This window comes from Phasianus colchicus, chromosome 1 (assembly GCF_987193195.1).
Source record: "Phasianus colchicus chromosome 1, bPhaCol1.hap1.1, whole genome shotgun sequence".
Classification (NCBI taxonomy): Eukaryota; Metazoa; Chordata; class Aves; order Galliformes; family Phasianidae; genus Phasianus; species Phasianus colchicus.
In genome coordinates this window covers 96139508-96165492 of record NC_143436.1, presented here as the reverse complement: position 1 = coordinate 96165492, position 25985 = coordinate 96139508, and the positions used below count along the sequence as shown (strand labels likewise).

The following is a 25985-nucleotide window of genomic DNA, read 5'->3' as shown; positions in this document are numbered from 1 at the left end:
AGCACAAGTACTGCTAAACAGGATAACTCTCCTAGAGAAGCTTAATGATTTTTTTATGTCACATCAAAAAATATCAAAATAATCTGTATGGAACATTTCAGCAAAAATGAATGTAAAAGATGTGATACAGGAGAAAAGGGAAAATTCTTTTGGGGTGCATTGTGTACTGGCTGAATGAGCTGTCCGAGGCACAGATATTACAAAACATGTGTGATGCAATCTCATCTTTAAGCGTTCCAGTGATCATACTTTTCCTTTCCTTATCATTTGAATTGAAATACTTAAAATGTAGGAAATAAAATCTCAAGGTTCTCAATTCATCATTAACAAGCAGCATTTCACAAAAGAATTGTAATGCTTACCACTAAAGCTGCCCTGAATTGTAATACTTGAAATGCTTGATTCATTTTTTCTTAAACTTAAGCCGCATGGGCCAAATAAGTAAGAAATAACAAGTCATTATTTTTCTGTAAATAGCACATTTCTAACATATTGGTTCAACAACTTTGTTCATTATGCATGAAGTGAATTATCTCTTCGTGCATTTTGGTATCATCGTATTCTATTTTATTGCTGGCAGATTTGTACTGTACCACAATAAAATCAATAAATGCAACAATAAAATCATGCATCACCATCTGTGTGTTCAAAACAATTTTATAGCGTATTTACTGCTTAAATCCTGCTTTGATAAATTCTTCTGGTGTATCTGAAAATTATATAGGTGTGTATATTGTATAACATAACATATAATGCATAATACATATTTTATTTTATAAATTAATAATAGACTACATACTATTGAATCTGTATCAATTATAGATTTTATTTAATAGATATATGTTTCATAGAATCATAGAATGGCTTGGATTGGAAGGTTCCAATCCCCGACACAGGAAGGTTTGCCAACTACTAGATTGAGTACTAGATCAGATTGCCCAGAGCCCCATGCAGCCTGGCCTTGAAAACTGCCAGAGATGAGGCATCCACAACCCAGCAGTGTCCGGGATTCATCAACACAAATGTCTCTAAGAAAAAGTTGCATTAAGAGTGCTATACTCAGTCCTCTCTAAGAGCTGGAGTGGGCTAGTTGTTCTTCTGGGGTCCTTTATTGCCCTGTGCTTATGAGTTCAGAGGTTAGCTTCACTGAAAAGAATGAGAGTAGTCTCAAATTGTTCTATCCACACTTGCAATTAAAACAAGAGAGGAAAAATATTCCTTCTTTCTTTTTCCCTTCCCTTCAATCTCTATATATCTCACAGCTGAGAAGTTCCCAGCCCTCAGACTGGGGGGCTGGGAGTAGAATGCCTTCTAAAATGATGTGACAAGAAATGCAGTAGCACTTCACAGGCAACAACTAGAATGAAAACTATCATCACAGGACAGTCTTGTATGGGCAGGGTGAAATATTTCACATCTTACTGAAGGCTCATAGGGCTACAGCCCATGTCATGGGTAAGGTGCATGTTTTACAATAGATATGTATATGTACAATGATATAATTTTTTTTTTTTTTTTTTCAAGTTCCAGCCACATTTCCAACATTAAGAAATTACTCTATTGATAATCTAAGTTCTTTTGGTCTGCTCATCAGGTAGACCTTGTCCATTAAGAAAAATGTATATTACTTCAGTGAACTACTACAAACTGAAAATTAACATATTATTTTAATATGATAATTAAAACTTATTTAGTGGGTGTAAGAACAGTGTTTTCAAAACATATATATATTAACAAGGATTTGGGGCACTATTTTCAAAATTGGTTTGCTAAATGCCTGTGTATTTTTATTTTACTGTAAGTGTCCTAGATGTTCTTTTGATGTTTGACAATATGGAACTGCACATCTTGACTCAAGCAGTGCTCTGCTCTACACAGAGTTTGCTCCAATGTCGAGTGAATCGGTGTCTCTCCAAAAGGAGAAAATGCAGTTAAGTAACATCATATGCTTTTTTACCTTGGCTTTGAAGACCTCATGCCTGATACACTACGTAAGAGACAGCTACCACTTGAATATAAACAAAGCTGATGTAATAACTACCTGTAATGGTACATATCACTCTTAATTGGGGAAACTGTGTAGCACAAATTTAATTTATACCTAATTAAACAAATTCAGTTCCTGGGGTGAGAGAATTATGTAAATTTCCTGTATAGGACAAGTAATATAAGAACTGTAACAACTTTGGTACCTTGTTCTTGTACAGGAGATGTACTAATTCATATTATATACAGATGACCAATCAGGTAAAGCATTTTAAATTAAAAGAAACCTTACTTTCCCAGGTTTATGATCAATATATCGATCATCATTGCCTAAAATATTAATTTCTCCTACTACGCAGTACAAAGTTGATCCAGAAACTGTTTAATAACCATCATGCATAAACCTTAATCAGTATTTTAGCATCACATTTTTCAAATTTGTTTGTACTTTCACTGAGCATTACAAAGTGATTGTAATTAATTTCCCAACTAAGATGGCTACTGAGGAAAACATACAATCTTATTTTTTAGTTTGGGAGGTGGAATATTTCATTAACTAGAACCATGGAGCTAATTACAGTAACTTCTGGGACTAACTTTTTTTCAGCCTGGAAGCTTTCCATCATCTTAAATGGAAACAGATTACCTTTGGGCATTAAACTGTATTTGCTTCATGTGAATGGGTTATAAAGGAAAGAAAATACTCTTACTAGCTTCTCTTGCACTATAACATCATGTAACATATTTTATGATTTATTTTGAAAAACATATACAAGAACTGATCATATGATTTTTTTATGAACATTTGATAAGAAATCTTTAAAGGAAAAATGGTATATGGTGTCATATCACCTAATTCTAACAGCCTTTTAATTGAGAGGGAGGAAGACAACCAAGATTATATTTTTCAGAATTACAAAAAAAAGCTCTTATTTTTATTATTATTATTATTATTTAATATTTTATCTGTTTGGTAGTTCTAAAGTGTCGGTGAAAACTGTAGCAGACTTTACTCAGAAAGACTCTAACAGACTTTACTCTTTTCACAGAAAAAAAAAAAATTTAGAAATATATTACCAAAAGCCACAAACTGTTTGGTAAAACACTTTTTTCCCCCTATAACTCCTGTAAAAAAAAAGAAAAAAGAAAAAAAGAAAAAGAAAAAAAAAAGACAGTTTTAAAAGACCCATACAAACTGTTATATTACAGAAAATAACTTATTCTAGTGGATTCATAGAGCATTTATTTAACATTAAGGGATACTAGGAAGATATTTTGGTTATTGCGACATCATGTTTTCTCTTAGTGGTGAAAAAATTACAAATACTTAAATACTGAAAGATGGCATAAACATCTCAAGTACTACACCTAAAAATATTTTGTTTGTAAATGTAGGTAGCTTGTCTAATAGTATTGTAATTTCCATGTTGAGGAAAAAAATAAAATATTAGAAATGCCAATATGTAGGACAGCAACTACATTACAGCTGGTTATGAGTTAAAAACAAACATCAATTTGAATATAAAAAAATTATCTTAATTATGGAGTTAATTAGGTACCTATAAGTGTTAAGTAGTTCAGTGCTGAAGTAAATAATAATAATAAAGGGGCTTCCTTAATAACTATGTACAGTTTATCATTTGTTTCAAAATTAAGTTTAAAAAGACTATTTTCAGATCGCTAAACTTGCCTTTACTTTTTAAATATATAATTTGTTTTCTTGATTCTGAAGTGTCAGTGTGCTTAACAAGGTAATACATTGAACTGTAAATATTAAAAATACTCCATCTCCAAAAGGAACAGGCATATTAATAGCTTGCTTATTCACAAAATAAGTATGTTTGGATTACTATATCACAGAAACACTAAGCCAATGAAAGCATTACAGTTGCTCTTACTTGAGCCTAAGATTATAACAAAAATAAATAAATTTAAAATTGACAGATCAGGAGAAGACTAAAGGAGCTGGAACACGTTCACTCCCTTCCTTTCAACTCAGGCTCCCATCTAAATCTCAGTACAATACCATCAGTATTCATTCAGTTTTGCTCTATGCTGTCTTCTATTTGAGGGCGTGAATGAGCAAGTGGGCTGGAGCAGATTCATGTGCTTGTGATTCAGGAGCACTGACTGTTTACAACATTTTACAGACAGACAAAGGTTTTTTCAGATACTAGAACAATTTAAAACATTATCAGTTCTTTTGAGGAAGTAAAAAAAAAAAAAAAAGTGTTTAGGTACCTTCTAGATCTTATCCTAAGCTTTCACTTTCTATTATTTTCCATTCCCTATAATTTTTGTCATAATTTGCTCTTTAAAACTGAGCCAATTTCTCAGTGGCCCTCAGGAAGTATGCATTAAACAGATCTTTATATTTTCATCTATTCATCTTTTTGTTGTTTGCTTTGTTGAATATGGTGTGTAAAGAGGTGCATAGGCAGTTTTCCAGACACTGCAATTTTATGCAAAAACATCATACTTCCCATCAATTAATCCTAACACTATACACACTAAGAGATTCTAAAGGGCTTAGTAACTCCCAAATCTATCCAAAACCTGATAAGATTTTTACTGAGAATCATACCAGAGTTATACAACAACAGCAAATTATAAATACTGCAGAAAAGTATGTAAGTTGCATAATTAATTAGGAGGTCAATATTTTCAAAATTAAAATGCCTCATCTGTTCAGTATTATAGTTTTTTGATGCAACTTCGTTAATATAGAAAAACTGAAGTTTGGATTTTACTTTCCAGTGGTAAAAAACATCACCTGTTCTACAGCATCCACGGGTGAAACAAAAGAAATGATAAGTAAAATAATGGGATTTTATTTTTTCTTATAACAAACATTGGAACATTTTGAAATTTAAGGCTATAACTGTGCCTCCAAATGTAGTATCAAATTACAAATCTTTGAGTTTCATTATCCTGGTGAGAAGGCATAAATTAATTTTGGTAAACAGAGGGAGATAGTTGAACTTAATTACATTTTAAATACATTTTAAATAACTGTTTATTGTGAGAATAAACATTTAATGCTTTTTATGACTGGTCTAAATACTTGGTTACTGCAGACTAGATAAGATTGCTCGCTAGTCCACCACTACACTGTCTAAGTTACTCATTATAAACTGAACAGAATTCTCCTAGAATTAAACAAAGCCCTTTTGCCCGCAAATAATTTCTGCTAAATTGTCTACTGCTCAAAAGACAAGACATTGATTTCAGAGAACAATATTCTTTTAATCTAATCTACTTACAAAGTAAAGGTACTTTATTCAGTGCATTATTGAGTTTAAAGATGATATATTCAAGTAAATTAAAAACATACAGTTAGGTGAAGAAACCAGTGATTGTTGCTTGTATTCTCTATTGCTTTCATTTTTTATTCTATTTGTCATTATTGCTATTTTGCTTTTTTTCAATTATATTGTTACCTAAGACAGAGAACATTAACCCAATGTGAATAAAATACTGAGAACGATCCTTTGTGTGACTAAAGGACATGATTGTTATGATTTGCCCTGCCTATTTTCTGATTTTTAGGATGCTGTCAGTCAGTAATGTCGAAGCAAATCCTTTAAAAATAGCCAGCCTGTAATGGCTTTGACAGTATATTCATTGCTCTTCACAACTTACTGTTCAGTGTCTTTATTTTCTTATGCAGCAACACAAAAGATTAATACACTGGTATTTTGTTCATATTTCAAAGAGGAATCCTTCAAAAAGATTCAGTGAAATTCATATGGCTTTCAAGGTATACTGCTAATGGAGAGAGCCAATGTGTTAACAGCTGCTGCAGACAGCATGTAGAGTTTTAAGAACTGTTCTAGATAACAGAAGAGTCAAAACTACATCCTAAGAAAGTGGATAATGTTGTGTTCTGCTGCCACTGCTCACATAGACCTGTAGAAGGCAATATTTTTTTTTCTTATAAGGGTGGTGATTTTTTGTAGTAGAAGCTTATCACCATACAATCGTTAACTTTTGGCTGATAAGGATACATAAAAACTCTTGTGCTGAATGAACTATATACTGTGGTGGTTAATTTAATTAATATTTCTGAGTTCAGTTTACTTTCAGTACCTCAGTATAGTGCATAGTTGGAACATTCAATTTGTTTCATTTATTCACTTTCAAAGGTGGAGGTACAGAGTTGTGACCCAAAGCTCACAACAAATCACAAAGTGCTTGTTCCAGAAAGCCCAGAAGTGCTCCCAGCTTTTAATTTCTGTTCAATCTTCAGATATGTATAACATTTTCTCATGCTTGTTTCTCTATTCCTTAAAAAATATCTAGCAAACATTGATATTGATACTATAATGCTATTAGAAAAAACATTTAATTTCCTGTCTTTGAAATTTAAGATTATGAACAATCTTGTCTATGAGGGCGAAAAAAAACAAGAATCCCTAACTTCAAAATTCAAATCCCCTGGTATTATTTGCCTCTTGTGTTTGTTGTAATTGTGAGCAATTTTAGTTTTTACAGATTACTGATAAGCCAAATTAAATAAAATACAATTTTCAAATCAAGATTTTTCCTTAATAATTATGTTTAGAGTAGTTCTTGATAAGTACATATCAGAACTGCTTTTTCATATTTTTTAAACTGTCTTGAATATTTTTAAACCTTCTCTTTAAATGCCATTTAGCAATATTTTTCATGAATTATGAACAAAATAGAAGAGAAAAACACCACTTGTTCTAAGTGTAGTAGGACAACTCAAAAATATGTGACAACTAGTGGTGATAACTAATACTTTAAAATTTGATCCTACTGTATTTTAATTCATCAGAAACATGAAAAATTAACTTTGTGTGAAAGCTCAAATAATTTTAAAAACTATATTTTACTCTTCTAACATTGAAATGAAGTTTATTGCTGCTTGAAATATTTATGTGGTCTTAAAGCAACAACAACAAAAAAATTAATCGAAGTTCAACAAAAACTTCAGACATCAAAACATTTTTTAATATACCATTGAAACAATAACACAATCTAGAAAAAGCAAACATCTTTTTGCACTCATTTATATCCCAACTGTCTTAATTGTCCCTTTGAAATAAACTTTTCTATTTACAAAGAAGTGTCATTAGGTTTTTAATAATCAGTCCCTAAACGACCTTTATTTTTGCAATAGAAAAACTGAAAATAAATACTACAGTTTATTTATATGCCAAGACTGCATCATAGAGTTATGACATTAATGGCTATTTTCTATACAATTTTTAAGCATTCTTGTGTTCACTTATAAGATAAATCAAATTAAATGTATCATCACTACACATTCAAAGGGAGATTTTGTTTTTACTGAACTCAGTACAATAATTCTCTTACCTGCTTTTTTATTTGTTTGCTTGTTTTCCTCAGTATCTCTAAGCTATTTTGGTAATACAAAAACTTGCATGAATAGACCAAATTATTCCTGCTGTTGGGTGTTTTCATGCATTTATGAAAAATGAATCGACTGTTTTTCAGTTAACCTTTCATTTAGTTTTGCCAGGGACTTCTCCATGATGCTACTCAAAATCTCTTCCAATTTCATTTATCTAAAACGTTGTCACTTTTTCTATTCGTTTTCCAGATCTAGTAAAATATACCTAATGACACCTTTTTAGAATATTGGGGTAACTTCTATTATCCTTTTTCTATATTAAAAACCTAAGCTTTTAAATAGTCTGTTATTAAAAAATTACAGGTTTGATCTTCCATCTAAGTAATTTAATGCCTATTGATGTTAAAGTGAAATACTCACAATACAGAACGTTTCAAATAACCTTTGAAGGATAAGAATCTACATTGAAGGAATTTACAGGGGAGGTTTTTAACCATGTGAATTACTATTAATAATAATTGAATATTCCAATTAAATTCTCCGTTGATATAATCACAAAATTTTAGTATGTTAGGGGACTCTTTTTCTTTTAAACATGAATCATTCCTGCAAAACTGTTTCAGCCAGTTTTCTTTTACTGTAAGTAATTCTATATCTTGTTTAGGGATAAATAGCTTGCTGTTCTCCATGTGCCAAGCACAACAATTAGTTGGAAATATTCATTATATAGCAAAAAAAAAAAAAAAAATCTTTTTTTTTAGAATATATAATACATTATTTTACTTTCTTATAAAGGTTTTCAAAGCCTGGCTAGAAGACTCATCTTTTTGAACAGACAAGACACAGCTGCATGACTATATGATGCGTGGTATTAGTAGCATAAACATTTGGATACAAAGTAGTACAAAGAAGGAGTTCTTATACTACTGAATAAGAACTTTACAGATTGTATTTATGCTTACAAAAGAGCAAGCATTTTTTGTTTTGTTTTTTTCAGATGTTCCACCTGTTCCAAACACACCTTATTCACTTTTATATGGTCAAATAGACAAGCACTGATCCAGACCAAGGACATAGTTTGACAACAAATTTAGCAGCCAGCTGCTAATGAAAGAAAATATTTAAATCAAAAATCTACAGGAAGATAATTTGAAAAGAACATGTGATTTTTTGTTCCTATGTTATTGTTCTGATAGCTGGCTTTGAAGCCTGGTGCTGTTGGAGCACAGGGAGGGGTAGAATTATCTGGCCAGAGGTGAGTAGTGAGGAACAAAACTCCTTCTGTCAGTTGCTAGCCACTAGCTTATCTGTGACATCAAACAGCACAATAAATTAACTCCAATAATGAATCATTTTGCCTTTCAGATTGATTTCCTATTGCTTCCATCTGGAAAACCTTTTATTTTATGTAAAACAGGTGCTAAATGCTACCAAATTTAATTGTACTTTAACTGTTACACTCACTGTGAACTGGAATAAACATCTACACATGATGCAAGAAAGTAGAGATTTAAATTCAGTCATAAATATATGAACAGAACATCACATGCGTTCATCCCTGTAGCTCATCCTCACAGAACTTCAATCATACTCTTAAATGTGCTGATAATATTTTTTCCACTTATATGAAAAGCTTTATTAAAGAAAGCTCTTTTTTAAAAAAATGCAAGCAATTCTTAAGTAATTACTGCAATATATAAGAAGTCTTGACTTCTGCTAGCATATGACTCTTTATATCAACTATTGCTTCAGAAGTTCATCACTGTAATTGTTACAGATGATATGGATTGTTTAGATTTAAAGCTTTGAACTAATCATACCCATTGTTTTGATGTTACATTAAAATGAAAATAGTATGTTGCTTTCTTACTAAAATAACCAGCAAGTCCAATAAATGTTTCATTAACATAATGCTCTTATATGTTGATTTTGATTGCAGCATTTTGACTATTTTCTCCAATAGATATATTCAATTTCATAGAAATGAAATAAAGAGTTGACAAATAAAGTTATAACAAAGCATAGCTAAATATATGCGTCACAAGTATTAAAATCTTTGAAAAATGACACTAATTTCCATTTTCTAGTAATGTTTTCTGATGAAATGATTATATAGTTTCCCCTGAATCTGAGTTTTTCTTAATTCACTGAGCTGGCAAATGACTTCAGGTCCTAATATATTTGGGCTTATATATGTGAGTCCAGTCTCATATTTACACATATTTATACCTAAAGGACCTTAGATTTTGATGACCTCAATTCAATTAGGACAGAATGTTGAGCTTATGACATTCTAATATATTTTTTTCCAAAGAATTTATTTGAATACAGTTTGCTATATTCTTGCTTACTATTTCTATTGGGGTAACTACATAAAATAAGATAGAAAAAATACACAATACAACAGAAAATAAGGAAATAATGCAGAATATATTAAAGAAATATCTCCTAATTTATTCCGAAAGCTATGTGCATTCAGTTGCAAGCAAAATACTCAATGTAGCTGAAGGGCTGAGTTAAAAAAAAAATGAGTAATTTTAAAATAACAATACTGCAAATATTATTCACTTTTATTATGCAGCACAACATTGTCAATTACAAATACATTCACAAAATATAAAACGAGCACAGATGATTTTTATTGATTTTAATTTGCAAATTAAGATGTGAAATTTGTGGAATAGATAATACATTGTTAGCTCTAATTGCAATTTGCATCTAAAGTGAATTAAAAAAAGGATTGGTCTGTAATAAAAAGCCTTAATTCCATACTGTGCTCACTTCACAGTCTCCTTTTCTTAAATGTAGGTCTTATTTCTCAGTTCAATACAAGCACAAGCATTGCACTATGGGATGCAGTTACCATCATACAAAAAGATGGATATGATGATGGTTCTCTTAGAAACAAAAAGCACAGAAATGACTGGAAATACACACATGAATTGTTATCTCTTGTTAAACAGACTTCTGCATTTAAGGCAATAGGAGATGTTTGATACTGATATGTGAGAATCTCATGGTTTTGTGATTTTTGGTTTTCGGTATTCCACATCATAACATCATGTAGTGCACTGGGAGTTAAAGTGTTAATGCTCCAATTTTGAGTACCTGTCCCTGTACAACACGGAAGTCATGGGATCTGGCCCTTCCTCATTGGGCAGTCTCTTACTGCCTGGCAGGGTGCTTTCCTAGCCATACCAAGCTTTTCAGATTTGACTGAGTCTCAGGAACTCTCTTCTGTTTCATTTAATTTATTAGACTCAATTTCAATTAGATTGTATTATAAATTGTGTTATCTTATATTCCAATATCATAGTTAGTAAAATAAGTTTTCCTCCATAGATCATGCCACTGTTTTTTTTTTTTTTTTTTTTTTTTTTTTCTTCCTTTAGCCCAGCTCCCATCTCCCTACCCTTTTTCCTTCTCATTTTGTGGGTCTGGGAGGGGGGGGGGGGGGCAGGGACCTACTGCCTCCCTGTGACAGACATAGATTGTTCCAGTTAACTCTATGACAGAGAACTACTAGTAAATTCTGTAAAGAGTCTTTTTCTGCCACCATTTTTCATGTGGAACTGCTCTTTCTGTTATGTACCCATTTGCACGAATATAACCACTAGTTCCTCTCAGTCAGTCTAAACTCATTTAAACCAAAGAGATGCCACTTGGATCTGCAACACAGCTCTAGCGTCTGACAAATTTACTTTAAGGACACACTTAGCTAGCCCTGTTTTCAGAAGGTCTCCAAGAGACTCTGTGCTTTTTTCCATTTCATTTTCAAACACTGGCACAAAGTTTGTTGATTTTCATGTTCCCTGTAGCATACAATATAGAATATTTCTCAAAAGAGACTTGCCTCTCTAGTAGTTGAGCTGTTATCTGTCATAACAAAGCTGAAATATAAGTCTGGGAAAGCTGCATATGACACTCTTATCCTCCAGCATTATACAGAAAAACACTTGGGGTTCATACATATCCATCTGTGGTTGATTCCAGACCAGATGCCCCAATTCTTATTGGGTATATAGTTTTTTCTCCACATGCAATTGCTCAGAAATTGCACGTAGTAAATGGTAATACTTGATCAAAGTGACTCGACCAAAGCCTAATATTACTACAAAATGCAAGATGCATTTCCACTTAAAAAACATTATCTAAAGATAGACACATCTGAGAGCAGAATCAATCTAACTCCAGAGAAGAACTGGAGATGGAGTTAATCCTCAAGTTATCTTCTTATAATAACTGTTAGGGAAAACAGTTTTCTGTAATATTCATCTGAAAAATGTGTGAAGGGACATCCATGAATTCCTAAAAATCTTACAGATAGTACGGCAGATACACTGTGCCTAGCAGCAATTGTTTTTTTCTACTGCATAGTAGTTAGCACAATGTGCCCATTTAAGAAACAATATTATTTTCTATATATACTTTTTCAAATGTAAATATTTGTCATGTGGGATACCATGTTCTGAAATGCAAGTTATCAGTAACAATAACAGCATCAAGATAAACTTGATGGAAAAGTATTTGAGGAAAAGTAGAAAATGTGACTGAGATGAAGAGAGCTTCCCTATTAGAGCAAAGATAGACAAGTTGTTATTTCACAAATATATAGCTAACAGAACAAAAAGAAACAGAATAAGGAAGAAAGGAATGTTTAAAATGTTAAGTAGTACACTACGCACATAATTACAAAATAAAGTATAAAGAAGAAATTAATTTCCTTCTGAAGTTAATTCAGGAAAACAAACAAAAAACAGCTCTATATATTTGTTTCAGGTAGGCTATGTATTTTCAAACTCTAAAGGAACAACCTTCTACATCAATATTTCTTTTCTCTGCCCTTCTTCAACTACCCAGGGTCTGATCATGTTACTTCTAATAGAGAGGGCATAACAGCTAATAGAAAAAAGTATACATTGGTCCTCTATTGGAAGTATGACTGTTGAAATCTCATCTGATATCACCAAGATTGTAAATCTTGCATGGCTTCACAGAATTACATTGAGTTTCTAGCATTAAACTTCCTTACTTCTAATCCTATATTTTTGCCAGTCATCACAACTGAAATTAATTTTTTAAGAATGTCTTTTGTTATAGGAATAAAGAGACAAATGTTAATGATACAGTTTTATTCTTTCTGGTATTATGCCAGGTTCTGAGCCTGAGCACTGAAAGCTTGCAAGTATGTGCTTGAATACACCACAGTGCAGAACATTAACCAAATATTTTCTAGAGCTGTTCAGAACTGGGATCCTTTCAGATATTAGCGAGTAGGCCATTAATTGAAAAGGAAAGGATTGTATATACAAGAAGAAACCTTAGTTATATCATTTTTACTCTGGCAAGCCGCCTCCCTATGCTCTGTAACCAACAAACTGAAGATGAGGAACATTTAACATCTAAAAATTTCCAGATCAGTTACTGTTTGCTGCTATAATAAAAAAAAATATATGCTATCAAATTATTTATTTGCATATATGTAAAGAAATATATATATATATATAGTTGATTTCTATATCTTGAGTTATAATTGGACTTTTCCAGTTTGAGGACATGCAAAATCCATCATCATGGCCCATCTCTCTTATCCCTTCCATTCTGCCAAAAGTCAAGGTGAAATTCATTAAGACTAAGGGGAAAAATTCTCATCCACTGAACACAAATTAGAACTTCAATTATACCATTTATTTATTAAAATACTAGTTATCAAAGCTTGCAGTTCCCTAGAGTATACTGTCAAAGTCATCCACAAGTGCCACACTGAAGAAAAGAAGTCAGTTTTCAAAAGCTAGTTAGTGCAGACAAGTAAAAAAAAAAAGAATAGACATGCTCTTAAAATTAAAATATAGAGTATTATGCTTGTGAATCTGTAGGTACATTAATTTGTTCTGCAATCAACAGAAATAGGCTTATCCTTTTTTATTTTTCAAATAAACATTAAAAAACTACTAAAATGAGATGAACTTCAGCTGTAGTATGTCACTTATTATGAGCTGTGCTTTGACAGTATAGCACATAAAGAAAGAGAATACATAATTGTAGAAATATTTTAAATATTGCTATAAGTTGGCTAAATTACAATAAATGTATTAGAAACAAGGTAGGTGCAGACTGTATTTTTAAATAATTATCTAGATTAATTGTAGTCAGCCTCTTCAGAATATCAAGGTGCAATATATTTGAAACGTTAGAAAGGTGTGGAGTTCATCTATGCCACATTTATTAATCCCTAATCAAATACCTTACAAATGTATTAATATGAGGCAGAGATGCATGTTTTTCACCTCTTAATTAATTGATATTCCCTTATAACTTTATTTTAGTTTCATGGAATACTTTGTCTCTATTACAGATGCTTGCAGTCTCTCTAGAATTCTATAATGTCTGGAAACATGGTCATTCAATATTAAGCACTCAGATGTCCTAACATCACATCTGTCCTTTTGATAGGTTACATAGGGAAATTAGTGCTCAACTCTTCCCACAACTTGCAGTACTTACGAGAAAAAAATATCCTGTATGACTGTATTCAAGTATAGTCTGTATATTCAGTTCAGAGGAAATCCAACAAAAGTGATCACATTCTTGTTCCAGACAGTAATAATTTGTATTATCTGATTTCATTAGTTTTTGACTTGAGCTCTTCTGGGTTGATCAAGTGTAAAAAGGGCCAGATATGCCTTCTATTTTCAAAGTTCATGATGTGCTACCTGTTATCACTAATCTCCTGTAGCCAGACTTAGAACCAGACTTTTTAGGTAGTGCCATTTTTTAAATGATGCTATGCTAGTTAAGAAAATGAAGAATATTAAGAATATTTTGATAGCATATGTGAAATGTAAGACTGATACCACTTTTCAGAGTCTAAACTCAGTGAACGTATGGATGTAAATTTGTACAGCAGTATATTAAAAACATCTGTGTAGGAACCCTGTTATTACTTAACACCCACATGTTGTAAACTAATAATAGAATTTGTGTTGAATTTCTGTACACTGTTCAGAAAATTTACTCTACAACCTCCATTCTACCCTTTAAAAATTTAATCATGCATCTGTCATTTCATATCCTTCTCAAAATCCTTTATTTTGCTGCAAAGAGTCCATATTATGTTCTGATAATTAGGAGAAACAGGTTGCATCTCAGATTAGTTTACCTCAGTGTAAACAATCTCTCAGTTAACATTTGAAAATAAAGTAAATGCACTGTATTTGCACGTACGTGTTTAAGAGGGTCGAATTAAAAATGTGAAGGAAAATAAAAATGAAGGCATTTTCCTGTGATTCCCTACACTTTTATTCATGTGTATATATGAACACAGTTGAGATCACAGAATCACAGAATTGCCAGGGTTGGAAGGGACCTCAAGGATCATGAATCTCCAACCCCCCTGCCACACGCAGGGCCACCAACCATTCCACCTAATGCTAGACCAGACTGCCCAGGGCCCCATCCAATCTGGCCTTGAACACCTCCAGGGACGGGGCATCCACAACCTCCCTGGGCAGCCTGTTCCAGTACCTCACCACTCTCTACGTAAAGAATTTCCCCCTGACGTCCAACCTAAATCTCCCATCCCTCAGCTTAAAACCATTTCCCCTTGTCCTGCTGTCACTCACCCTTTCAAAGAGTTGATTTCCCTCCTGTTTGTAGGCTCCCTTTAGGTACTGAAAGGCTGCAATGAGGTCACCCCGCAGCCTTCTTTTCTCCAGGCTGAACAAGCCCAGCTCCCTCAGCCTGTCCTCATAGGGGAGGTGCTCCAGTCCCCTGATCATCTTCGTGGCCCTCGTCTGGACCCTCTCCAACAGCTCTCTGTCAACATTAATACTTTGATCAACAGTAATACTTTCTTCTAGGGAATGTGCCTGGAAACACTCGGTTACTTGATTACCCATCAACCAGAAGATTAGTCTCAGAGACAGACTTGGATATTCTAAGGACTCTTCATGCCTCCTTGCTAAAATACTTTGCACCTCTTTGTGCAGCAAGCACTGGGTTCACTTGGCTGCACAGCCCTGCATTCTCTCCATGATGGACACAGCTGTGACTGGGTGTAGTCACATTCTTCTCATGTAAATTTTCAGTGCTCTCAAAACAGCAGTCATGTAAGAAGAGTCTCCCACTTCTCTACACACTCCACAGAAAAAGCAAGAAAGTGATCTGCTGAAAACCATAATGATAATTTAGAAGTCAATGAGACTTAAGTACAAGCAGCTGTATTACTACAGTGGGTGACATGATCCAGATAGATGAACAAACACCTGCTACCCACCTCACAGCATATTGTTACATATAATTAGTCAATGTTGAAAAGCACTTTAAAATTCACTGAAAAAAGGGCAAGTATTATTAATTTTTATTGTAATTATCATAATCATCTGTATTATTGTTATGGGATGCAGTGTGAGAAGGCACAAGATTGCAACTATGAGTGCTGTTGCTAGAAGATGCAAATTATTAATTTACTTTTCAAATTCTCAAAGTGACATCCATGCATACACCATCAATTTGACTACTGCCCTTGGTCCCACATCTGATATTTTGCACTGCATGCATGACAGCTTGCAGCTGGGTTGTCTTTAACTCTTCCTGAAAAAAAAAAAAATAAATACCAAAACCAAATTTATATGTTTTCTCAACACAGTCATATGTATAGGACCATCACTAGGAATGAATCCTACAAATTGGGACAGTCCTTTAAAAGCAGCACTACAATTCAGTGCTTTCAAAGACACTCATACCCCTCCCTGGAGCACTTACTTTGCTTTCTTCATACAGTTCTACAAAAACCATAATACTACTGAAACCACCACTCATTATTTCAGGCAATTTGGATCACTGATGAAGGGAGAAAGAAAAAAAATCACCACAGAAGGGACCACTGAAGCCAGAAATGTTCTGAATACCAGAGACCATTTGTGTGGGTTGAGGTTCCTGGAGCCTTCCTCTTGGCAAGACTATCATACCAGCTTTGCCCAGCCTGCCTGATTCTACAGGGTAGGAACACATTGCCATTTTTGCCAAGTCAAACATTAAATCTCCCTGCAGACCAAGTTGTTAATGATGATTGCCAGCTATAGATCTTACACAGCTTGGCACACACAACCAGAGCAGGACCTTTGGGACTATCACAAGGAAGCCAGTTGTGGCAAATGCTCAGCTTTCCTTATGTCTGACTGAGGACACAGAGCAAGAAAGGGAGGGCACAGAATAAAGGCCGTGTCTTGAGGGCAGACAAGTAATGACAGCAAGCTAGAATAAGCAGGGCACAGCCTACACAGGAGAACCACATTTTCTGTAGCCAGCAGTCTCCCATCACCAGCTCACCTGACTGTACAGCCAGCAATCAGGTATATTTTGTCCTCCTGTCCTGAGGGGGGCAAGTAAGGGGGCTGCACAGTGGAGTTCATCTACTCAGTGTGGAACCACCAGTTATCCTTATATTCTAGTAAGCTGCATTGGAAGTGTGGTTGACACGTCACATGATTTGTTTGTCCTGAGCAGCATGACTATTGCTTCATATTTATCACTAAAACAAGGGAAATCTCTCTTCTACAAATCCATACAGCCTCAATCCCCATAAACCACTGTTTTCCTTATAGTCTTTCTTCTCTAAGATCTAATTCTCTAATGGTATTTGGTACTGTTATTAAACAATTTTTTTTCCAATTGGTTAGTATATTATAATATCTTGTATTTCATAACTCACATTTTTTTTTCTAGAAATCATAAATTATGGTATTTCAAAAAAAGATTCCATCTATTTTGTAACAAGGCTACAAAAATACTTGTCCTCTATTGCACAACACTGTCTTTGTTACTGGGCTAGTAAATGAACAACAGTAATAGGCAGTATAAGTAATGTGGGAGGATCTACCACAGTTATATTACAGGAAATGCTATGTATGCACTGCACCTAAAAGTAGCTATGGTTAAAGGTTACCTGATACTTTTTCCCCTCAACTGCATCAATAAAAATAACAGATACATTACCAACAAAGCTCTCCAAATTATTTTAAAATGTGTTTTATTGGCTTTCACTACCATAGAAAAAAAAAAAGAACAATTTGGTTTGGAAGAGACATTAAAGATCTAGTTCCACCCCCACTGCCCACTGTGACAACTTCCACTAGACTATGTTACTCAAAGCCCCATCCAGCCTGGTCTTGAACACTTACAGAGATGAAGCATCCACAACATCTCCAGGCAACCTGTTCCAGTGCCTCATAACCCTCTCAGTAAAAAAAATAAAAAATAAAAAAATAAAAAAATAAAAAAATCTTAATGTCTAATCTGAATCTCTCCTCTTCTAGTTTAGAGCTACTATCTCTTCTCCTATCACCACAAAGACTTTCTGACAAAGTGGCCCTCTCTTGCTTTCTGGTAGACTCTCTTTAGGTACTGAAAATCCACTATGAGGCCTTCTCAGAGCCTTCTATTCTACTGACTGAACAACTCCAACTCCCTCTGCATTTGAGGTATTAACATATCTCAGATCATATGAACCATTACAGTTCCTCCTATTGTTTCTGTAGCAGATACTCCTGATTTGCCAGTTCATCTCAATTAGTATTATTAATATGATAATGATATTAACTATATTAATAATATTTTTAGTTTTGCTTTAAAAACAATCCAAAATGTATTTCTCTTTCTATGATTAAGTTTATTGGAGAGAAGTCATAAAGTTCAGATTCAACAGTTTTCTTTGTTGTTCTTGTTTTGTTTCGGTTTGTTATTTCAAGAATTCAAAACTGTCCATTTTCATTTGCTCGCTAATCCATTTCTCTCTCCTGAAATAGAAGCTAATATCTTTGCCATGATACAGGCCCCACTGATAGAAAAAGAAAAGCTAACTGAATAATGCAAAGAAACCAACTTCACTGTTTCTTAAACTGATTTTTCAGTTAAACACCTTTAAGTATAATGTAAACAAAATCCATGACAATTTTACCATCTGCCATAATACATTATTTAGATTAATATACCGTAAGTGTAAGGTATGTGAGAAATGTGAGATAGTTAATTTTCTTCACAGACATTACAGGTACATGCATTAAAATAAACAAATTTCTAAGAGAGACATTAATTCCTAATGCATTATATTCACCAATGAATGTCAAAACAAAGTAATGCCTGATATTTTTATTTCAGCAGAACATTGGTAAATCCTTAAATTTAAAGTCCAAGTTTTGTCAGATTATTTTTACCATAAGTCCTCTACATCAACTTATGTATTAAAAGTTATAAAAATAGGTCAATCCATATCAATTCAAACATACCGGTCACATATTTTCTTCAACAGGCATAGCTGAAAGGAACTTCAAAATTAATAGCAAATGAATCGGAACCTGTTATAATCTTTATTATAAAGGAATAGATGGGCATAAAATTGAACTTTGAAGACAACAGCTGTCTTCAACAACATTTTGGGAAAGCTGAGTTTAATTACACTTCAAGGGAAACCTAAATTAAATTTTAATCTATTGTAATTTAGTTTGACAGTTGATTGTCAGAATACTATACTGTAAATCATGGATCTTTCAGGTGACATCTCAACATTTTAGGTATTACATCAGATGCTTCCTTTTCTGGTATATCAGAATTGTTTCATTCTCTCACACCCCCTAGATGCACAGGACTAAAAGGAAATTAACAGATCATTTTTTTCATTAGAAGAATCTATATTTCTAGCCTGTTTTCCATAAATCTACATCATAATGAAAGACATATTTTGTGATGCTCTTTTATTAACTAAAGTTTTGAAAACAGTCCAGACTATAAGGCAAGTTACACGACCAATAGATTTGTGTCTATTCAGCAAAAAATACTATTTAAATTCTTCTGTTATGCAAGATTAACAACATTTTAGCCAATTCACATAATTAAAAAAAAAAAAAACAAAAACAGGTCTTTCCTAACTTGAGAGTAGATCTGTGCTAGCTTACCATTTGCCAAAGGGCAAAAATATTTCTCAAAAGCCCTTCCAATCATTCTACATCTGTGTAACCTAATGTTTGAGTAATATTTAGGCAAAATATGTTGAACCTGCATTCATGGCACTATCAGAAAGATATTTTCCTCTTAAATCACTCAGACTTTTACTGATAAAGATACTGATTAATAAAAGATTAGATGCTTTCTTAATCTCAGAAACAAGCAGTTTTTCAGAAAATACCAGGCACAAAATAGCACAAAAATTGGGCAGTTATTTAGAAAACCTAGTCTATTAAGTCTGATAGTAATATAATAATATAGATAGTAACTAATATAGATACTGTGAACAGAATGGTCTTCTAACATTGCTTAGAATGACCAACTTAAATAGAGAATTTTCCACCACCTCAGAACAAAGCAGAATATTTTTCTTCCCCCCTTTCCTAATAAGGATGTGGTTATATAAATAAATATTGTATATATTAATTTTCAACTTCCCTTAAAAAATAAAAGCACTAAATGGATTCAAGGCAAGCAAATATTTATAGCTATGACTTGCAAGTTAGCTTCCAATCATGTATTTTATGGATCATAATCTATAGAAGTTGTATAGGTAAGCTATCCAACAAACAGTTAATACCTTTAGACTGTGATTACCTACTTGTTTTTTGTGTTTTTAAGGAACTAATTAGGTAACTGATATAACTGGTGCTTTTCTGACATAAATATATAAGGAAAAAGAAGCTGTGTTACTTGAAACTTCTTTAAAAGAGAAAATATGAAATAAGAAAAAAAATGATACTACATTATGAAAAAATATAAAAATAACTTGATAAGCAACCTTTAAAATGACAATTAGATCCCAAGATTCTTCAAACCTTATTTAATTTACATATCATTCATTGTCCATCTGTTGTATTTCCAGTTTTTTCTTTGCCATCTGGTTTTCTGATGTTGAATCCACTGCAATTTTCTCTACATGTAAGGCCTCTAAACTGTAACTGATTTAAGTGATTTATTAAAATGTATTATAAAATAAATATGGTTAGGCTTTTTTTGAACATTAGTTACACACTCTAATTCACCCACATAGTTTATAATGACTGAAAAGATGACTTCTGAAAAGAATAAAGAGCCAAAGGACATATCAAGAGAAATCTCACAGCAGTTCAGAAGAACAGAGATATTGACAGGAATATGTGATAGAAAGGAAACCTGATGAACCAAGAATGTGTGACACCATGCTATAGCGGAAGCAGTAGCAGCTGTTGCATGTTAAACAGCTCTTTACTTTGCAATTGGTCCTAATAATTTCAACAGGATAGACTTCACTTCATTGGTGCTTCATACTCTATCCTTTGTAACATATCCAGCAATTTGGCCTCTTCATACACCATGGGACTCTTAGACTGTTGCAGTTGCTCATCTGTTCTGATTTTTGTCTTTAACTGTTCCATGCTTCTCCCAGCAGACACTCCAACTCTGTCAATTCAACAGCTGCTACACACACTTCTATTTCTGGCAGAGTACACCAATGGTTTCAAGAGGATTACTTGAAGGGTAGGTAGGTCAGAATCTACAGTTGTATAAAATATAACACATTTGATCCTACATGATCTTCACAGGTTGGGCTAAAGACATTGTTCCTAATTCAGTGGATTCTAAAAATATACCCTTGTTTTGATCACTATATTTTCAGGCTGATTAAACAGATCATTTCTATGATTTTACTCATTGTAAATGAGGGGAAGGCAGTCACTGTAGAAATGGTATAAAATACATTAATTGCCTGGCTGGGTATGTAAATAGGTGGTAGAATAGTGAATGGAACGGCATCCTGCTTTCTAGGATTTCAAGGAAAATTAAGCTTTTTATCTTTGAACTTAGAGCAACACAACACTGGCCTGGTAGATAGCTATCTGCTATAAAAAACACCAGAGAGAAATAAATTATTATAAAGTTTAAACTGTTCAGAGCTTCACAGAAAAGAGAGACATTTAGAAATCACAGAACTTAGACATCACTAAAGTTTCTCACTGTTAGGCCAACTAGGAAATTCTACAGTTTGTGAAAAGTCCAAAAATCAGAGAAAACTTAGTAGGAATGGCTTTGAAGTGAGAAATATGAGACAGGGGCTACTATTTTTATATTCAGTTTAAATAACACAAATTTATTTCAACCTAATCTACTTACTTCTGTCCATATCTAGATGGACATGAATAATGATCATTTATAAAGGTACATAAAGTCTTCCGTTTTAATTTTGCCAAACTGATACTGTCTATCTAAGGATGTTTCTTCACCTGCTTAGAGTAAATTGTGCTGCTAGCCAAGCTTGAGCCATTATTTTTCTTTGCTTTTTCCATTCTTCACTACAATACTTCTGGGCCTCTACCAGAAGAAATTAAGTTCCTGTACTTCTTAAACTTCAAGACTAGAATTCTGTCTAGGATACCTGTGGTTTACATTCTGATGTGAAATGCAAAGCCAAGGCATATTTTGACTACAAATCTTCTTTGAATACATTAACCCATTCAAATTCTTCCCTGAGAGTACTCCAGGTCCAATGCAACAAATGAAACAAATCTGAAGCAATATCAGATGTGAGCAAAGACAATTTCATGAAGTTCTTCATGAAATTAAGGCAGTGATTCATGAAATATCAATATCATTCTCAAAGTACACACCTTACTTAGAAGCTTGTCACAGCATAAGGTAAGAAGTTTTCAGATGTTCTGAAGGACATATTCAGATCTCTGCCCCCCATTCCACTATCACTGAAAAAGTGCTGCTACTAAAAAAAAAAAAAAAAAAAAAAAAAAAAATCTCTTTCTCCTCATCACCGCAGTATCTCACTGATCAATTCTACTTAAGTGTCTCAAACAAAGTTAAAACTGTTTGTTTTCAGCTCGATTTTCTTTTACTACTTAGCCCTTTCTCAGTAACCCAGACTTCCAAACCAGTAGATTATTCTGTGTGAACGACAACAACAAAGCAAGAAAGCTCAGTTTATAGGAGCTTTTTTCCTCCTCTGATTTCTTTCGGATAAAAAAAAATAAATGTGCATAGCTTACAGCAATATGGAAATCCACACAAATGTTAAAGCACAGTTTTTGGCAGTATTTGGATAATTTGTAGATATTTTAGGTACTTTTTTTTTAGATATTTAGATATTTTCTTATTTACAGGTTACAAATCAGATAAGTACATAACATTGTAAATAGCTCCAGGAAAACAGTAAATATCATATGACAACATCTTTAATGAAGAGACTGTGGCACTTAAAAACACAGAAACCTTGACAGAGTAACATGAATTTGAGCTTACCCATTCCGCTGGGCTGAATGCAAATTTGCTGTTATGTCAGTCAGATGGCTACAGCACACGTAGAGTATTCAATCAAATCACAGAGACTGAAGTTGTAACTGACCATTCAGTCCAACCCCCCTGTCCAGATACTCCTCCCAGGTATGTATCCCCTGCAGACACACACTATTCCATCATCCAAATTATTAAGACCTTGAAAAGTACTGGATGAATATTGACCTCTAGCACACAGCCAGTCACTGGCATCCAGTGAGAATTCACGCTACCAATCACTACACTCTGGGCATGGCCATTAAGACTTTTCAAATCACCTCACTGTCAACCCATCTCTTACCGTTTTTACTATGAGAATCTCAAAGGAGACAGTGTTCGTAGAATAGACAAAAAAAGTTTTTGGTCAAGGTAATTGTGGAAGATTAATTACCAATTACTGGCAGTGTCATGAGATGAAGCAGAAGAGAACAAGCTAGTTAGAGAAGCCTGGCTCTTGACTGCTTTGTAGCAGTGGCAGCTCTCTGCATTTGTTGGCATCCTTGTCAGAAGCTCGTCACCCATTTGATTTTGAGGAGCTGCAAAATCATCTCACAAGAAGGCTCTTCCTCCACTGAAATAGACATTCTTACACAGAGCTGCATTTTTAGGACTCACAACTCAAGGCAGGTGATGACATGCTACCAGAAAGAAAAAGTGAGAAGTATGAGGTAGGCAACAAGGAAAAGCAAAGTTCTGTGCAACAGTCTGCTGCAAAAGAGGCAAGATTTTCACCCTGCCTTCTCCTCACATGGACCTGCCAAGGTCAAGGTTGCCACTTCACAGTGCCCCAGACATCACTCTCACAGCTGTTTATGCCCAGGGACATAGCAGCAAGAAAAGGCACTCATGGATCTCATTGTGTTTAAAAATGGCAGGGTAGAGAACTTGCCCATCCCAGGTACTCCATAGTTGCTGCATGCTGCAGCACTTCAGTGTCTTTTTTGTAGTGAGGGGCTCAAAACTGACACAGTACAAGGTGAAACCTTACCAGAGATCCTCTAGTTGTTAGGTAAACGCCACATGATTTCTCTCAAGATCATCTGTTTCATAACCTTCCCAGCACTAAAAGGCCAACAGATCTGTAACTACCCTGATCCTCCTTACAGTCCTTCTTGGGGATGGAAATCACATTGGTAAGCCATAAGTCCATTGGGACCTCTCCCACTGAGAGAGTCTTTATTTTCAGTGGTCACACATTCCTTACTGCATCCAGTCAAGGATGGAGTTTCTCCTTAGCCCTTATATTACAGGCAATATATTTGTAAATAAGTTATTATTCTTGTAATGCTATAAATATGATGGAAAGTACAGCAATAATAACAGAGTAGCACAATCCTAAGCTACAGCAAATGAGAACAAGAGAAAAGGCAGCAGTCATGGACACAAAAACAAAAGAAAAAAAATTGCTAACCTCTGGAAAATCACAAATAGGCATAAGTTACCTTCACCTCCACTGCCAATCCTTAAATGAGATCTGGGAAGAGGTGAATTCTGGCTCCAGCCCTTCCGGTCACTCAGCTGCATTGCTTGCATCTTAGCTCCCCTGGGTTGGTCTGCCTTCCCACCAGGTACTCAATCACTGTGTCAGTCCATGACTTAGAATGTTCACTACAGTTCCCTTCTATTGCTGTGGCCAGGTTGAATTCAAGCTAGGCTTTTGCCTTTCTAATTTTCTCTCTAACAACTTAAGCATCTCCTAACAACTTATTTGTAATCTCCCCAAGTTGCCTGTCCCTTCCTCCACAGGAGGTTGACTCTCTTTTTCTCCTGGAACCTCAGAAAAAGTTCCCTGTTCATCTGTTCACATCTGTCTTCTTCCCCAACAGCTCATCCTATGGCACAGGGGATGAGCTGCTTCTGCACCTCTAAGTTGTCTTTTTTTTGAGGAGTATCCAGCATTTCTGGACTTCTTAACCCTTCAGGACTAAGTTTCAAGGGATTCTCCTTACCAGTGTCCTGCAGTGTTCAAAGTGCACCCCCCAATAGTCCAAGTTGGTCCCCCTCATGACTTCACGAAGAATAGAGAACTCTACCATTTTGTGGTCACAAACAGCTCCCAGCCTCCACATCTCCTACCAGTCTTTCCTTTTGTGAACAGTCAGTCTAGCAGGACACCTCTTCCAATAGAATACCTTACCAGCTGCATGAGCAAGTTATCTTCCACTCATTCTAGAAACCTCCTTGACTCCTTCTGCACTGTATTATATTTTCAGTATATGTCAGGGAAGTTATAGTCCCTTATGAGAAGAAGGGCTGGTAACCACACAACTTCTTACATCTGTCTGTAAAACACCTTGTTCATCTCTTCATCCTGTTAAGTGGTTGTAAGGGAACTGCTGAATCATGGCCTGAACCTCTGATTGACCACATGAGACAAGCAATGAGTCAGCCCTGGGAGCACAGGTAAAGACAATTCTTCTGTGCTATCAGAAGGGGTGGAGCCTGGCTCCACCTCTCCTAGACCCCATTTAAAAGCTGTCTACCAGTAGGGAAAGATCTCTTTTTTGAAGATCACTCCTCTTAGAGTCTTCTCAATGAGCCCAAGACAAGGGTAAGTTTTCCATCCATTCTTCTTTGGTGTGATAACCTATTTAGCCTAACTTTCCTGTATATTTCTTAACTATAACATCTGTATATTCATTAATTATGCAGTGGTCTATAACAAACTCACACCAGGATGTTTGCATTGTCAGCCCTCCTTCTGATACTTACCCACAGAGACTCAACCTTACCACTCTCAGCTCAATGTTGAAACACTCTTTAAACATAGAGAACAATACCACTACTCCTTCCTTGTCTCTCCCTTCTGAGGACCTTATAGCCACTCATTGCAGCACTCTAGTTATGGGAGCAATTCAACCACATTCAGTAAAAATTTGCCTGTCACACAATGGCTTCCAGATCCTCCTGCTTGATGCCCATGCTGTGTGCAGTAGTGTAGATGCAATTCAGCTGAGCCATCTGCCTTATCTCCAACCCTATCATCATTCACCATGTCTTCTCTCTGACAAGCCTCATTTTAACCCCTTCATACCTAGTTTAAAGCCATTTCAACAAGCCCTGCCAGTTCCTGAGCTAGGATTCATTTCCCCCTTTCAGAGAGGTGAGACTCATCTGCAGCCATCAGGCCAGGCATTAAGAAAACTTCTTCATGATAATAATTAAAAAAAAAAAAAAAAAACAACTTCAATTACACCAGCCACATATTTATCAGATGGATTTTCCTGGTCTTCTCAGTATTCCTTGCTACCATGAAGGGACAGAGGAAAACACCATCTTTACTCGTTTTACATCAACTAAGCACTGTAATGCCACAAAGCCTCTTTTGATAGCCCTCAGGCTTCTCTCTACATCTTTA

The 25985-nt window shown here is 34.5% G+C and overlaps 1 long non-coding RNA gene across 1 annotated transcript; it reads right to left on the bottom strand.

Annotated features, from left to right (window-relative positions):
- Positions 1 to 15727: 15727 nt before the first annotated feature.
- LOC149919885 (uncharacterized) lies at positions 15728 to 24632 on the bottom strand. Its single transcript, XR_016463735.1, has 3 exons — positions 24577 to 24632; positions 23019 to 23265; positions 15728 to 15919 (listed from the first exon to the last, which is right to left on the bottom strand). It is a non-coding gene; the product is annotated as an uncharacterized LOC149919885 (long non-coding RNA).
- Positions 24633 to 25985: the final 1353 nt, after the last annotated feature.